General features: G+C 35.4%; 1 protein-coding gene across 2 annotated transcripts in view; it reads left to right on the forward strand.

Moving 5' to 3' along the window:
* The window catches only part of LOC139716379 (uncharacterized), a 214277-nt gene that overhangs the window by 13523 nt on the left and 183102 nt on the right, over positions 1–17652 (forward strand). The window contains exon 1 of one of the 2 annotated variants that reach the window (XM_071627929.1): positions 6982–7009. The exons of the other annotated variant lie outside the window; for it this stretch is intronic. The gene's annotated coding sequence lies outside the window, so the exon portion shown is untranslated. Of the gene's footprint in view, positions 1–6981; positions 7010–17652 lie in introns of those variants that run through there. 2 annotated transcript variants of the gene reach the window in all.

The raw sequence follows: 17652 nt of genomic DNA on the forward strand, positions 1-17652 counted from the left end.
GGGGGGGGGGGGGGGGGGGGGAGTGGTCGACGAGTGGAATACAGTAGGAAATGCATTTGGGATGGAACTGTTTTCAAATTTTGCATCATGTATTTGATTTTCTATCAATTTTGGGGAAGAATGGGGAAGAATTTACTGCATTGTTGACTGCAAAGGATTTTATTCGAATTTTGCATTCTTTGCATGGCTATCTTCAAATTTTGCATAGTTGTTGGTGAACGATGGGTAACAGAAAAGCATTGATAGGTAATTGCCCTAACTGATTCACCTTTTGGCAGGGTAAGATATCAACCTCGTTGAATGAATTTTTGTAATGCAATAACGTCAATAAGTCTTGAATGAGTTTCATTGAAATGTGGTATGTAGATTAGATGACTGGCTGGTTATTCTAGCTTTATAAAGTTTATCGCCATTTCCGAGTATCTACCAATAGAGACCTCTGTACATGTCATTTCACTCTTAACTTTGTCATGATATTCATCGGCAGGACCCCGGGAACGCCGGGGCTTCCTCTAGTGGCGGTGGTAGTGACAAACGTAGAAACACTACTTCTGAAGTCCAGGCAGATGAGATAGAACTGACTTCACGACCGAGTACTAGTATGCCTACTCCAGAGGAAATGGAACACTTGATAGCAATTAATGGGGAACCAGCAGCGGATAAGGCCGTGCTTGAACCTCAGCCGGATGAGGCCATGCTTGAACCTCAGCCGGATGCAGACTGTGAAACTAAGCAAAACAGGTTTTATATATTTTCGCATTCTCAATTTGGATTTAGGGAAAACATAGCACTACAGATGCATCATTGAGTTTATAGAAAAAGTGGCACATGCTATCGACAAATATTCTCATCTGACAGGTTTGTTTCTGGACTTCTCCAAGTCCTTCGACACCATTAATCATGATATTTTACTCTATAAATAACATCATTACGGAGTGCGTGGGAAGGCTTTGGAGTTGTTCAGGAGCTACCTCATGAACAGGAAGCAATCTTACTCACAAATGCTAAATATCAAATGTGGGGTTCCACAGGGAAGTTTATTAGATCCGCTCTTGTTTATTGTCAATAGAAATTATTTTTGTAGATCATCAGGTGTTCTTTCTTTTATTCCCTTTGCAAACGACTCAAATTTATTTCGTTCGCACAACAATCCCGTTACCATGTATAATAAACTCTGAATTGGAAAATGTCACCCAATGGATAAAAGCAAATAAATTATCTTTCAATTAAAAAGAAAATAGTGTGCTTTTAAGCAACTCTATAGAGGCAGCTGCTTATTGTTTTTAATCGTACTCCACTGGAAAATGTTTTATCATGTTAAATTTCTTGGAAAAATTGTCGATGATAAGCTTTCATGGAAATTTCATATTGATAGTATACTAATGCAAAACTATTTCACAAAAGATTGATGTAATTAAGAAGCTTAAATTTTGTCTTCCTTTATCGTTCCTTCTTACATTGTATTCATCCCTAGTATTGTTTGATCTAAATCATGGTATTCTTGCGTGGGGAAATACATAATTACCAAACACTCTTAGATAAATTACCTTTATTACAAAAGAAGTCACTCCGTATCATGTATCATACTGCATTTTTTGTCCCATAATGACCCTGGGGTTTTTTTAAAACAAAATATTGAAAATTTAAGATTTGTATGTGTTTAATTTAGGACAATTTATGTATAATTATAATAAAAATACTCTTCCAAATATATTTGAAAAAAAATGTTTCGAAGAAATCAATCCATTCACAATTATCCAACATGGCGATCGAACGACTTCCATTTGCCATTTTTGAAAACTTTGCTGACTCAGAACACCTTCATTTACGATGGGCCAAAGCATTGGGACTCACTTCATAATAACATCATAAAAGTTAAAACTTTTTGTCTTTTAAGAATAAATCAAAAATTACTTTATTGAAATCTTATAATATACAACCGAATTAGGTTCGTTTCATCATCTCAATCAAGTCACCATTTCTTTAAACATCAAACAATTACATATAAATCATCTTTTTAATTTTATTAGAGAAAAATAATCTCTCAAACACAAGTCCTCCTCAGATGTTCTTATTATTGTGTCGTATATACCATTATGTCTATTCTCTCCTTTTACGTCCGATCTTCTGCATTCTTACCGGTATAATTTATGTAGATACACAATCTTTGCAATATATTCAATCCAGATTGCATTTACACTATGCATAATCTCATTTTCACTTCACAGAAAAAAAAGTGGTATTAAACTTCCTGACCCCCTTCCCTATAGATCCGCCACTTTAACAATCTCTTGCAGTTATCATGGTTATTTGTTGTAGGCTGAAATAGAAAGAGGTGAGTGTGACTGTGGTGGGAATATGGCGATGTTTGTATTCAAACTTGTCTTTCACTTCGTGTGCCGTGGTGTTATTCGATTTCGTTTATGTACATGATAAGCTCATGAGTATTTTATTTTTCTGATGATGTATTCCGACCTAAATGGTCATGAACTTCACTTTCCAAAGGTATGAGAGTCTTAAAGTTGAATGTAAAGGAGGTGAAAGGGTATAGGTAGCCTAATTATGGTCGGATAATTATATTTTGGACGTAATAACTATATGTAGATGCACCAGTGTTATACTAACAATTTCTTGCAACTATTTGTTTAAGGCTGAAACGGAAAGAGATTGTTTTGATTGTGGAGGGAATATGGCGCTGTTTGTATCAATATTCAAACACGTCTTTTATGTAAATGATAAACTTCGGTATTTTGTCTTTTAGATACAAGGTATTCCAAACTAGAACTTCAGTTGCATTGGTGTTAGGGTCTTAAAGTTGAACGCACGCCCAGGCGGTAGAAGGGGAGTGGCAGCCTAAATGATCAGATATTATGATGTATATGCAGCTGTGTGTATGAACGATCTCTTCCAATTATTTTTGTAGGGTGAGGTATGTTTTGTATTCACTAAAGTCTTTCATTTCGTTTGATGTCATGTGTATTGTCATTGTAATGTAATTTCTTATATAGATTATGTAAATAACAATCTATATATGTATGTCTTTCTGACAAAGGTATTCCAAACCAAAGTTAATGACTTCACTTGAAGAGGTATAAGGGACTAAAAGTTGAACTTTATGGCGGTGACAGTTGAAAGGTGTCTCAAATAGTCAGATATATCATTTTGAGTGTGGAAGCAGCTTTGTGTGTGAACGATTTCTTGCAATTATCTGTTGTAAGACTGAGGTAGAGACCAATGATTTTCATTTCATTCATTCATTTATTTTTCATTTCCAACAAAAACATATAAATGTATTACAGACATTGAATACAAGTACATAAATTTCATTATATGCATACAAAATAAAGGATAAGTTTACAGAAAAATTTGACTGTGGAAAATTTTGACTGTGGTAATCTAGGAATTGTGGCGATGTTTGCATTCAAACATGTCTTTCATGTGTTTTGCTTTCATATTATTCGATTTCTTATGTGTAAATAAAAAACTGTACAGACTAGTACTTTGTCTTTCTGACATAGATATAATTCAAACCTAAAGAACTTCACTTGCAGAGGAATATAAGGATTTTAAAATAATGCAGATACAGCTTTGCGTATAAACGATCTCTTGCAATTATTTGTTGTAGGCTGAGGTGGACGTAGATAATTTCGATTGCGAAGAGGTTATGGCGATGTTTCCATTCGAACATGTCTTTCATGTAGTTTGATGTCGTGTTATCAATTTCTTATATGCATATGTAATGAGATATAGGCCTAGATATTTTGTCTTTCTGATAAATGGTATTCCAACTCAAACGCTGATGAACTTCACTTACTGAGGTATGAGAATAAGGCTTAACTCTCAATTTAGTTCTCCTGATTCTTCTGGAACTTGGAGAAAGACAGATAGAATTTGCGAATTGTGACACTTCATCTCCATAATCAAAATGAGGTAACACTTTACAGTTGTACCTTGCTTTCTATTCAGGCATGTTTACAACTTGTCTAAGCCGATCTAAAGAGCTAATCCGTTTACTTGATTATCATAGTATTTTGGATGTGAGCATTCGAATACCTTCTGTCGTCAACAGTGACTTCAGGATATTTAAAGCTTTTCACCTTGAATTGAATATAATATTTATTTATTTGATTTTGACAAAATAATGCAGCTGCATTTTTAAGAGCTTATTTGTACCGTATAGCATGCAATGATAGGTCATAATCTATTTTTAATAATTTTCTAGTTTTGTTTTTAATCCTCCACGCCTCTAAGTTGAAATTAATGTGATGGTCCGAACCAGTCATTAATAGAGAGAGCAGATGTAACTCGACCGATTTCTGCTGGCAAACAATGGACGACATTGAGTATAGTCGATGAATTTTTGGCCCTATAGTGAAAAGAACAATGGAGTGATAAAATTGATATTGAGCACTTGCTCTTCTTTTTGTTTGTCGCAATAGTTTTTGCAACTTTCAATTTACTTGGCACTACCTCTTCAGCTAAAGATATATAGATCATACCACCTGAAAGGCTCGATTTTTTTTCACAAAGTGAGTATGTTATTACTGAAATTCTATACAATTCCTTATAGGGGTGTTTCATAAAGCTTTTCTTAAAGTTACGAACAACTTAAGAACCACTGGTGATCAGTTCTTGTGCTGAATTATTGAAATGCTGATTAGTATAGCACATCAGAACTGATCACCAGTTGTTCTTAAGTTGTTTGTAAATTTAAGAACAGATTTATGAAACCTTTCCAGATCAGATGTTATTGCGATGTTTAACTTAATATGTTTCAAAATATTATTTATTGAAATATAGCAAGAAAATTGATTTGTCCATCAGAACTGTTCACAGTGTGAGATACATTTTGTATATGACGATAGTTTATTATATTTTAATCGTATCTAGACTTACTTCATTGGCGAAGAAATTACTCCATTTGTTTGTTATCACCTATGGGCTTCATGTGGAATACTAGTACATTTTTATGAGATTGTCAATTTCTAATAAAAATGTAAGTGTTATTGTCAGGATTCACTATTTTATGTTATCGTTTAATTCAATCTATTTCTCATAACCAGACATAAGTATACCGACATTATCTGTGTAGAGCCTACAATACAACATTTTAGCATTTTGAAATATCGAATATTTTATCCCTCACTCTCTCTCTCTCTATCTATCTATCTGTGTGTATATATATATATATATATATATATGCACATATTGAGTGTAAGGTGTGTCATCATCTTTTTACTCGAATATTGCATGCCGTCTGTGTAAGCGTCTGCATAACGATGTAGGCAGGTACACCCAGTGACGTTACTTTATACAGCGCTTTTGATTGCCAAGGGTTTCGGCCTGCTTGACTAATCATCAGCTGCTGTTTGTGTTTGACAACAAGCGAACATAAATGGGAATCAGAACGTAAACCAATGATGCATCACAAATAATTTGAATGTAAATAAATGTATGAATGTATCGTTATATATATATATATATATATATATATATATATATGGAAATCCATGAAATAATGTAAACATATTTACTCTCTAAAAAAATCGAGTGAAAATATTCACTCTTAAAGGAGTGAATACAAAAAAGAGTGAATTTAGAGTGAAATTGGAGTGAATATTGAGTGAAAATGTTCATTTTCCGTTCATTTTCACTCATTTTGGAGTGACCTCAGGGATCACTCGAAAATTTTGGAGTGATCCTTGAGGTCACTACAAAACGAGTGAAAATGAACATTTTCACTCAAAATTCACACTAAATTCACTCTAAATTCACTCTTTTTTGTATTCACTCCTTTAAGAGTAAATATTTCCACTCGATTTTCTTTAGAGAGTACAGTAATGTAAGAGTGCGGGGAATGACCAGTGTAGTTATCTGTGCGTGGTTTTGTGGGTGTTTCTCCTGATGCAGCTGTTGATTGTGTGAAACCATCCAGTCAATATACATTTTAAGAAAATCAAATGTATGTACACGTAGAGCATCTGATAATTGATTTATATGATGCAGGTAATGAAAAACAGTTATTATTGTAGAGATTATTTATTTCAAAGTGCAGATGAAATACATACTGAAATGAGATATCGATGTTATACGGCACAGACACTATATCCATTAAGCCGTGTGTACCATGAAAATGTGACAAAAACAACAATACATACAAATACTCACAGTTAGTCATGCAATGCAAACTAAAATTCACACATTAACACCACCCACTCACACAAAAAACAGCCACAGCACGAAGAAAGGAAGGTAAGGCGTCATACATCATGAACTATTTTCTAACAGAGTGTTTCAAAATAGTTTGCGAGCACGTGTCTGCCTCTAGTTGGTCAACAATCAAATCCGGGCTGCGGGGCCATTTAGTTCCATTATGACTGTGCGTGCTAAAGAAAAGAATGTTATATGCTTATAGAGACTTTAGATATTGCGTCTGAACTATAGAAACAGAGTAGCGGCCTAAAACATGTAGGAAAGCAAAAGTATTATAGTCTGACTATAAGTATAATTGTAAAATGTGCAAAAATTAAGCTGAAGGGAAGAATAAAGGATGATTCTGATCACAAGCATTAAGAAGCACAATTAGGTAGATATGATCTGTTGCTCTCTACCCTCCAAGACGAACTAATGCCACGGTCACGATTGATAATCGTGTTGATCGTAGAAAATAAGTTTTGAACAGTCCAAAAGTTTTCTCCTGTCAACGCAAGTGCCGCGATTGACCTCCAGATCTGATCAGATCACCACGATTCCTCCATGATGAAGACCATGATTTCAGTTTTGGCGCCAATCATGACAGAAGGAACGTAGCATGTATACCGGTACGTCACACAAGTTTTCAGCTCATTCTATTACGAGAGTACAGATGTACATTATAGGGCTTACCTAAGGGTAATATACGCGTACGTAATATCAGAAGCCGGTATATCACGTATATTCATAATATATTCACATTCTTATGCGAGCCTTCATCAAGCTCATTCTACGAATACTGGTTTCAGAGGAATCGGTAAGTCCGTTGTCTGTCAAAATCATACTAATTGTCCTCATTCTAAAAGTTGTTCCAGACCGAGCACAGGATATATGCGATGTTTTTATGTATAAAATCACAACCTGTTCTGTTTACGCCTAATACATTTCTATGGATGAATTCGACTTCAGATCACTGTAACTTATCATGGTGGCCATAACTGGGGTGATTCCAAAGAAGAACAAAAGAACTTTCAATAGGTTACGCAATGAGCTAGGTGCGTCGCTATATGTCGGTGCATAAAGTGTCTTTTTGTTAGGCATACTTGACACCCCTATATTACCATTAAAAACATTACCCAAACCAAATTGGTCTATAGGTGAAGGCCAGTTATTCCATACCTTGTGTTGACGATTTCTGCTTCGTGTTAATCACTGCATTACACGTCGACTGATATGACCTTCGCAGTATTTGCCTTTGTCTAGACTTACTAATTATCATTGTTAAAAGTTAAAAGCCTATGCTATGTCACAGACGACAACAAAACATTGCCAAGTATAATCATGGCAAGAGCTTTACTAGATCGAGCACACAATAATTAGGCGCTGCTGTAATAATATTGTGATATCAACCTGTTCTGTAACTTTAAGCTGACAAAGTGAGGGCCAATTTCGTACCTTGTTGACAATTCTGGATTTGTCAAATCACTGCATTGCACTGCGCCTGGTGTAAGAGGTGAACTTTGTAGTATCTGTCCTCTGTCAACTGATTATTATAGTAAAGCTGCACACGCTCATAGACCACAAACTCTTTCTTAGAACAACATTCTGCTAACTGTAATCATTTCAAAAGTAGCTCTAGAAAGAGAACATATTACTGCGCTGCTATTTTCCAATCACAGCCTGTTCTTTGTAACTATAGATAGATAGATAGATAGATAGATAGATAGATAGATAGATAGATATATAGATATGAAGAGAGAGAGAAAGAGAGAGAGAGAGAGAGAGAAATAAGGAAGCTATCCCAATTCAAATTTGACGCTATACCTTCATATATAACGAAGTGAAAGTCAATTCCGTACCTCGTTGACAATTTCAACGTTGTAAAATCACTGTTCTGCACAGCGCCTGATGTAGGAAGTATATCATTGTCTTTGTCTATATAACTGATTATTAAAGTAAAGTTTCACATAGATCGCAAAATCTTTCTTGAAACAAATTTTGCTATCTGGAGGCCTGATCATTTCAAAAGTTGTTCTAGAACTAGTACATATTTTATGGGCTTCTATAGATAATATGTTCTATGTAAGCTTACAAAGTGAATACCAATTTTGTGACTTATTGACAATAATTTTCAACTTCATGAAATCGTTACATCCCACAACGCCATATGTAAGTAACGACCTCTGTAATATTTGCCTTTGTCAACGGATTATTGAAAAAGTTTCACACGCTCTTATAGACGACAAAGGCTTTCTTACGAAAATAGTGTCAGTGCCATAGATGTGCTATGTTATGTAGTTTATAAGTATGTTCGTATTCTAAAATCGTAGTAAGTATACTCTCTAAAAAAATCGAGTGAAAATATTCACTTTTAAAGGAGTGAATACAAAAAAAGAGTGAATTAGGAGTGAAATTGGAGTGAATTTTGAGTGAAAATGTTTATTTTCACTCGTTTTGGAGTAACCTCAAGGATCACTCCAAAATCTTCGAGTGATCCTTGAGGTCACTCCTAAATGAGTGAAAATTCACTCTAATTTCACTCCAAATTCACTTTTTTTGTATTCACTCCTTAAAGAGTGAATATTTTCACTCGATTTTTTTTAGAGAGTAGTGTTAATAGTATCAGCGTTATATGTCAATGAGTAAATTCACAATAGTAATTAGAAGAATCTAATAATATTATGAATATATTTTATTGGTATAACAAATTGGTGTTGTCGTTGTTTTGTTCCAGAGTTTTACGTCTTGCAAGCTTGGGTTTCATCGTCATGACTATTTACTTTTTTTGTGTGTGTCCATGACTAAGTGCATTGTAGTGTATCTGAAAAACAACCTGCCCTTATCATAAAGTACGAATGGAAGACAAATCGACAATTTGTACCGCTTTGAATCGTGTTCTCTTTTTCTTTTTTGATGATGGAAATAAATAAACTATTGAATTGAATATCATACTTCTACTCAATATCCTTGTATCGAATGATGCGCTAGATAGAGCACATTATTATGCGCTGCTATAAAATCATGTATACCTCTTCAGTGTAAGCTAGCACAGAGAATAACAATTCTGTATAGTTTGTACGTTGGTTCTCCTTAACATTGATGTTTAGGGACTTCGTTGATTCTGTCTGTTGATATGTATCGATTTGACAACAATAAGATAGTGATTTATTGTCACTCAGTCTAGAATGGCAGGTGGTTTAATTCCCAGATCATCTAACACCAATCTACACGGCTAAACCCATTTTGTACTATAACTTTGGTCTAAATACCGTTTGGTCCAGTAATCTCTATTGTCCATTTTGGCTAGTTGTAATTTAGTTTTATGACAAAATTTTCTAATCGCAATCTCGTATTTGGATTTTTCCCCTGATTCCGTCTAATACCATAATTATGGTCTATGTACTGCTTTCAAGTCACAGAGCAGACATACAATGATCGAAATGCACACGTTGATTTCATTGCTAGCTAACAGGCAGCTGCGTGTAGTGTATGCTATCGTAGGGTATTGTATATTGATTTTGGAAAACCAAATAACCATGAACGTATAAATATCGATCACAACCAATCACATTCAAAAGCCTTAGGACGCCCCACTCCTACAAACAAGTCTTCAGCGACGCCCCCGATATCAGATACCATACCTCCTGTGACACTCACCAGCGTAGCCAGATTTCTATGGTATATTATGGGAGGGGGACCATTGAACGTATAAACAAAACCAACAATTAATGTTGCATTTAAGTAACAGGTGTATAAATGAGTATGATGACGCTTATGACACCAACTTAATGACAACGTTTAGTGATACTAATCGATGTAGTCAAATAGACATAATCATTAGTTATCTTGCAAGGCACGTGCGCGAGCAAGCGTATTGAGCGAAAGTACCAGAATACCAAAGTGTTCTGATGTATAAACCCTATGTGCTGATGGTAAAGCTCTATTTTGCATTACACTGTTGTCATTTTACTGATAGCATGAATACTTAAATTTACTGGAAAGCGTATTTTGTGCAATACACCATCGTTCCAGAATCATTTCCTATTTCGGCATATTTTTCTTTTCGCGCGCTGATGTGAAACACGTTTCAATCTCAATAACTACCGGTTGTACCATGATTTTCTCCACGAATGATTATTTTCAGTCTCTGATACGACAATTTCATCTGCTGAACCAGACAACACTGTAAAAGTACCAGGGCTTTTCCGTGAATGGAAAACGACAAACAAGTTAATTAGACCAAATGAACATTAGACAGAGTGTGCTTTAGACTAAAATAATGGTCATTAGATCATTAATGCATGAGACTATAAGTGCCATCAGACCAACTGGTCAGTAGACATATTGATGAGTAGCCAAACTATAGTAATTTGCCGAACTGGGGGTTAGACTAAGTAAGAAAAATTACCTATATGGGTATTAGCCAAATTGGGTGGAACCCAGGTGACGAAATGGAAACCAGACAGAATGAATAGACGAATGGGGAATATAGACGAATCGAATACATTGTATTAGAGAAACAACGTTGGTGATTAGACAGTCTGGTAGATACACGTGGAGATGGAGCAATATTGAATATTAGACGTTGGCTAGCCTAACTTGTGACATGTATTTGTGTATTTGGACTTTGCACATCATTGAATAACTTTACATTTTTTATAATCTGTGTGTTGGATACAACTTCATATTATTCAAATTGACATTTGAGCATGACATATTACCTTTTTAACTTTTAACAACTGACATATCTTCAGTTTGTAGTTTGGAAGAGTAGTGTGGACGTATGATGGTAATTATAGGTTGGTTAAATGGATGAACTTTGGGAAATTTCTTTCAGTCATCGATATGTTACAAATGATATTGTCATCATCTTTTCCCGTTTCTTTTGATCATTATTTTTCATCGAACATATATATATATATATATATATATACATATATGTATATATATACATATTCTCCAAGGTACCCACAGAGAGAAAAGATGGCTACACTGAAAATTTATACTGTTTACGTTCTACTGACGATTGCCTTCATCGGAAGAGCCATGCCCTCGAATGCGGTAAGTGCACTTTGCACACATCGAAATAATTGATAAGTATAATAAATTGATGTTATACTGCTAGCTACACTGCGTTTCTTAAGAGGATGATCGAGACCATAGCTTTTCCACTCCCCCCCCCCTCTCTCTCTCTCTCTCTCTCTCTCTCTATATATATATATATATATATATATATATATATATATATATACATACATATATATATATATATATATATATATATATACATAGGTTCTTTTGATATATGTGTATATATATATACATATATTAGTCGCGCATGGGTTATTAGTCCCCTTTGTAAATCGGCACTAGCTATAGCTGAAAGGACAATTATCTTCCCACGAAGGGGGATAGATTAAATTAATGTATTTGCTTTTCTTGACAAGTTCACTACAATGATTAGTCTTACACGTGTTAATAAAAAAGTTCCATATACGCAATGCTTAAAGATGGACGGCATCGTAATGAACATGACGCACTATTTTCATAAGATATTCTTTAATTTCTGTGTCAGGATTCCCCATTCTGTTTTTCTGAATTCATTTCACAGGAACCCAATTGTGAGTTTGACTCTCAAATGACGTACGACGAGAGTTCTGATTGCCCGAACGGTGCCACAGGTCTCAAACTCTGCAAGAAGGGCCATAAGAAAATCAAACGATGTATCAGTGCCGATGAAGACACGACAAATATGTGAGAAAACCTTAACTACCACTTGACTCTGGCCCAGTCCAACCCCCAATATTCGCATATAGTAAGAGGTATTTGCCAGTCCAGGTCCTGTGCACTTTCCAAGACTTTCTTAGGCTGACGTACACGAAAGAAGAACAACTAAAAGAAAACCCCGCAGTCAGTATATAGGCCTTACATACTTCTTCGACTTATAATCGCGTTTCATGTTCACTGATACAGTAATGGAACAGAGACCATGGTATTCAATAAATGTTTGGCAGAACCAAATTATCTTGCAGTGTTAATTAACATGACTTTCATAAGTGGTCGCTATTTTTTTTTTCGTTAATATTTCCTGAAATAGGTTAAACAGGAATCTTGATGTGGAATCAGGACAGTTTCAAGGTTCTTGTTGTGACTTTATTCCATCGTTTTCACTGTGGAGAAAACAACATGTGTTTTCAATGATAAAGATATAAACTTATAAAGCGCAAAACCTATGTACATAATATTCCTCTGAACTGCGCAGGCAAATGCTCGTTCTTTCAGTCTTTCTTTTCTTTTCTTTTCTTTCTTTCTTTCTTTCTATTTTTGTTTTTTGCTTGCTTGAATTTGTAAGAGAAGGGTGTCCTTAGAACTGACGGATTATGAACATGTTTATTTTTATCTTCTTTTTTTTCTCACCTTGTTCAATTTTCTCACCTTTAGATGTGAAATTTGTCCTGCGAAATCCTTCCAAAAGAAATTCAGTAGGTGTACAGAATGCAACTATTGCTCGGAATGTAATGGGGTTGGTGTCAAGACTAAATGCACAAAAGAGGTAGACACAGTCTGTAACACAACGACGACGTTGACGGCTTCACAAGGATCAACCACTAAAACACCTTCAAGAGTACCAGTGTCCACCCGGGACAGACAAACAAACGAAAGTGGCGTTGCCTTGACAACTTGCGAGGACTGTAAGACAAAACAGAGCAGTGACAAGACAACACAGAGCAGTGACAAGACGGCAATTGCAACTGAGTTGGAAACGATCACGCCAACCGAAATCGAAGGGTCTGGAAATCGTGCTCCTGAAAACGGTATATTGCGTTTACTCGGTTCAGGGAGGTGGTTCCATCTCCCTGCTCGGTTACACTAGATTTCGGTGATGGGAATGGAAAGGGCACTACGGAGGAACGGCCATTAATGAAGACCTGTTATATACAACGGTCGACATTTTTAGTAATAAAAATAGATGTCGAGACACCATAATTATTGTTATAAGAAAAGACATTGTGTTTGGTGGCCACCAAAATGTTGAAAGTGGGTGGGATCCCTATGTTGCTTTTATGTGTTTTCCTGGTCTTGAAAAGAGGAAATTCTATCGCCAAGTGCTTGATGACCGCGTGCATTTCAGCTAGATGTTTTCAGATCGCCGCGAGTCCTCACGGACAAACGGACGGCCAAATTCAGCCAAACTATTTTTCCCTCACCTAAATTTCACAGCATATGAAGTTGAAGTATATATGGATATACCCATGATGCTTAAGTTTAATGCACTCAGGGAGTCCCAGAGTGTAAATAATGCATGATTAACTAAGATTAAGCGACAAGGGAATTTTTGCTTGTTTGTTTCTTTTTTTTTCTTTTTTTCCCCTCACATCTAGACAGATTCAAATATATACATAAAGCGGAAGAGAGTGCCGTAAAATATAAAGGTTTCCATGTAGGTCATTTTTTTTTTTTTACTTTTGTCATTCCAATTCGTAATGTGCTTTCAAATTCACGCATCGCACGCAGGCGAAGATATTCGGGCATTCAAATTTAGAATCCAAGCATTCAATCTCATTTATGGGAGCTCCATTTCGTTTCCTTCAAATCAAATTCACGCTTGTGCGTTCCATTTCCGAATGCGGGCACTACACACACGTCATTTCCTACTCGTGCATTCAAATTCACGCGGTAGTCCCAATGAACTTGTTTGGGGCATTCATTTTCATTTTCAGATGGCCAGTTTCCTTCTCCATGAAATCATAAAACGAAGGATTTTTTTTTTTAAGAATGGGGTAATGGGGTGATTATGGGACAGACAGGGGCGAAAGTTTCTTATAAAACAAGCAGTGAGGTTTACACAACCCAGGCTTATATGCATTTACAGAATTATGTTAAGTGTTGTTGTATTATTCTGTTATATCATGTATTCATGGTTTATCATTCAAGACATTTTGAATTATAAGGCCCATTCAGCAGTGCATCCAACAGCACAACGATAATTTAAACATACTTCCTGATGACACCGCATGCACTAAAAAAGGACAACGCCCCAACACTAACCACATAATGTATCAATTTACAGACAAACTGGCACAAAATGATCTCAGTACTTAGTCCCGCAAAAGTATACCCTATAATATATCAATAAACAACAAATAAGAGGTATGTTCATGTTATCAGTTTCAGTGTAGTAAAGATCGCTTTTCTCGAAGATGTTAGTCAACCTCTCCTATTATGCTCGTTTGTATGCTTAAGTATAGTGTTTGATGTGCCTGTATATATTATGACTGCCATTTTAAATCGTGAAGTTTAAATTTTAGAATGACAAGGTGGGTCTACACGGTAAAATAAAGCATCATCATGAACCTCAATCTATTCAAAGGTACACTGCAAAAAGTCCGGTGTTAAATAGTGAACACCGAGCTGGTGTTAAGTTTTCGGTGCTCATTTATGGTGTTAAATTAACACCTACGGGTGTCATTTCCAAATTTTAAACTGTTTTTTGAAGAGTTTCTTAGTAACTGCACTTCTTGTTTATTTTTAATTTAAACAAGACGATCAAGAATTTTACATTAAAATACTAGATTTTTGAAAAAATGTGAAAATAAATTTACACCAAAGTAACACCAGCTGGTGTGGTCCCTTATTGAAGCTGGACAGGTGTTAAACCATTGATATTAACACCAGCAAATATCAAATCAACACCATGTGGTGTCATTTTTGAATTAACACCAGTACAGTGTCAAAATAACACCAGGTACAGTGTCAAAATAACACCAGGTACAGTGTCAAATTAACACCACGAAGTGTCAGGTGAACACTTTTCAACACCATCACAGTGCATTTTTAACACCTGTGGGTGTGGTCCTTTATTGAAGTTTGATCGGTGTTTTTACAGTGTAATGAAAAAGACACACATGTATCACCCCAAGCTAACTAAATAGAAAACGTATTTGAATTGAATGCACTTATTTGCACTTTATTTGGAACATTGTTGCTTTCTCTTTAATTTGAATACCGACGGGATTCGTTGCGGCGCGCCTGCCTAAAATAAATTTGAAAGCTCATTGCTCAGTGAAATACATGCTCCTACCTTAGATTAATGACGGAAATCAACATCAATATTGATTGCTCCGATTTTGAATTTGAATGACCTGATTTCGAATGTGATTGCTGATTCACTGCTGTAAGCGTGGATTGCGTGGAATTAAATGTTTGTACTAGGAACTTAAATGGCAAGATTATGAATAATTAAACGGGAAAACCTATACTTTATCAAAATATAATTTGTCGTGTAGGTAAGCTAGTGAACGGAACTGAATTAACTATAGAGGGCATAGGCATCTGTTTTACTGGCTTACAGTCTAACTTCCATTTTATTGTTTGTTGTTGTTTTTTCACATTGGCAGGTTTGTCGAACGGTGATAACAAAACTATAATCATAGTAGTGATCTGTGTCATCGTAATCCTGGGACTGGTCGTGGTCGTGGTGGTATGGAAGTCGAAAAAGGTCACTTGCCCACAGCGGAATAGAAATGTAAGAATTTGATGAAAATATTTTTACTTATAAATGTTTTCCCGCATAATTTCATAAGATTTGCATTCCATTTAATGTTGCGATGATTCAAATTCTAGCAAATTTAAATGATCATCGAGATGACCATTCAAACAACTATCTATAGCTCATTAAATTTGATTTCATCACTATTCTTTTTCCTTATTTTCTCACATGCGCGTGTAAAAGGCGGGTTCAAATTAAAATTGGGCGAGAAATGCATTAAAATTCGTATCAACACAGCCCTGAGGAACAGTAAGAAATTCAAACAGCAAACATTTACAGCATATGGGCAGTGTTTTTCGTTACCGCGTATGTTCTTTGTGGCATTTCGTCTGTTTGAACAAACACTGTAACTTAATGCACTTTGAAATGTGACCTTTGACTTATCATGAACTTCCTCATTCTTATTATTATTCTTATTAAAACAGTCGTCTGAAACAACTTTCATACTCATATACATGCATACATATTATAACAACATCAACTTACGCACGACTTTGGCGGCTATATTTAGTATGAAACTTTTCATAAATATGATCTGATGAAATTGGGTGGAAAAACCTATATCAATATGAAAGTATTCAATCTATCATATCATTGTTCACTCTCCACGTTATGTCACTTCATACAGTTTGTCGCGCGTCTACACCTGCAGTGGTCGGATAACTACCAAAGTGAGAAAAAAAAATCCAACCGCTTGATTATGATTATATGACAATCGATTACGATCTGATACAGACCACTTGACCGAGCGTATTACGAACAACCTATTTAATTATTTTGCGTAGTTGTACCATGGGATAATTTAAAGTGGAAATTCAAAGAAAATTACATCTTGGCACAAATCATATGCTGTGTTTATGCTAGAATCTTGGAAAGGACAAAATGTGAGATTTTGCGCATTCCACAACGGGGAATGCAACAAGACCTAGAAAATTCTTACGATGTCTGCGGTAATGAAAGTTCTTCGGATGCATTTCGGAAGATTCGGCAACGCTTTTATTGACATCGCTTTTTCGAGTTTTGAAAAACCCGTCTTACAATGGTATAAATGTGAATGAACAGCAAACCACCCGGCGGCTGAATGCATAACTCAAACAGTAGCAAGGCCAAGCGAATGCTGATAATTCAACTTTCAACTTTCAACTTTCAACTTTATTTTCACCTCCATCAAAATGAACAAAGAACTTTATGTACATTGCGTATACACGGGATATTTGTGATACAGAACAAAACTTGAAAAGGTACATAAGAAAATTATGAAAATGAAAAGTAGATGTGATTACATCTTTGTTAAATACATAAAGCGTATAATACAAATCAACTAAGGATGAGGATGGAAGTGGAGGGTCCCACTAAGAAGCAAAGCTTGTACGATATGGGACCCTCAGAAAAATACACAAAACATCAATATAAAACACAATAAACGAACCGATGTCAACTGACATCAAAATGATTGGGAAGAGGAAAAAGAGAGAAAAGGGAAGGAAAAATAAGAGGAAAAAAAAGAGAGGAAAAAAAGGGAGAAAAAAGAGGGAACTACAGCATGTGCCATCGTGGACGCAAGCAATCTGGATTTCATAATGTAAAATAAGTGATAAAATACAAGCTGGATTGAATGTAATGCAAAACATTTTTTATACGTAGTTATGTTGGTAAGAATGCAGGAGAAAAAAAAAACACATCGTTATATTTAGAACACAGAGAGGGACATAGTTTAATAGGACTTATGTAAAAAAAAAAAAATGATGACTTGACTGAGATGATAAAGGGAAACTAGCTGTGTTGGATGTTGTAAAGTTTCAATAAAAATGGTTTTAATTTATTCTTAAAGGAATTCAGAGATTGAGCAGTAGTAATGTTACTGGGAAGTGAATTCCAGTACTTTGGCCCGTCGTAAATAAATGTGTTTT

This window comes from Diadema antillarum, unplaced genomic scaffold (genome assembly GCF_040938485.1).
Source record: "Diadema antillarum isolate AM-2024a unplaced genomic scaffold, OU_Dant_1.0 scf00000064, whole genome shotgun sequence".
Classification (NCBI taxonomy): Eukaryota; Metazoa; Echinodermata; class Echinoidea; order Diadematoida; family Diadematidae; genus Diadema; species Diadema antillarum.